The following is a 736-nucleotide window of genomic DNA, read 5'->3' on the forward strand; positions in this document are numbered from 1 at the left end:
CCCATGGATTCTTGATACCGGAGCATCTTTTCATATGACTTATAGTTCTTCCACTTTGACCTCCATTCGACCTGTCGAGTCTCCTGTTCGTGTTCTTACGGCTGACGGCACTCCCCTCCCTGTAGCTAGTCGAGGCACTCTTAGGACTTCTTCATTTCATGTTCCCTCTGTAGCTCATGTTCCCCGACTTTCCATGCAGCTCATATCTGGTGGTCAGATTGTTGATTCTAGTTGTAGGGTTATTCTCGACTTTGATTCGTGTTCTGTTCAGGATCGTTGCATGGGCGCTCTGCTTGGTGCTGGCCCTCAACGCTCTGATGGTCTTTGGGAGCTTGACTGGCTTCGTCTTCCCTCCGCTGCCACTGCCGCCAGTCTCACCACCCCTGTTGCTGCAGCTACCAGCTCTTTTCAACAGTGGCATCATCGTCTTGGCCATTTATGCGGTTCTCGTCTCTCGTCTTTGGTTCATCGTGGTGTTCTGGGGTCTGTCTCCGGTAACGCTTCATTGGATTGTCTGGGTTGCGGGCTTGGTAAGCAGATTCAACTCCCCTATCCTCATAGTGAGTCAGTGTCCGAGCGCCCCTTTGATCTCATTCACTCTGATGTTTGGGGTCCGGCTCCCTTCGCTTTGAAAGGGGGTCATTGCTACTACATTACCTTTATAGATGATTTTTCCCGGTACACTTGGATATACTTTATGTCTTCTCGTAGTGAGGTCTTGTCTATATACAAAAAA

This window comes from Triticum dicoccoides, chromosome 7B (assembly GCF_002162155.2).
Source record: "Triticum dicoccoides isolate Atlit2015 ecotype Zavitan chromosome 7B, WEW_v2.0, whole genome shotgun sequence".
In the NCBI taxonomy this organism is placed as follows: Eukaryota; Viridiplantae; Streptophyta; class Magnoliopsida; order Poales; family Poaceae; genus Triticum; species Triticum dicoccoides.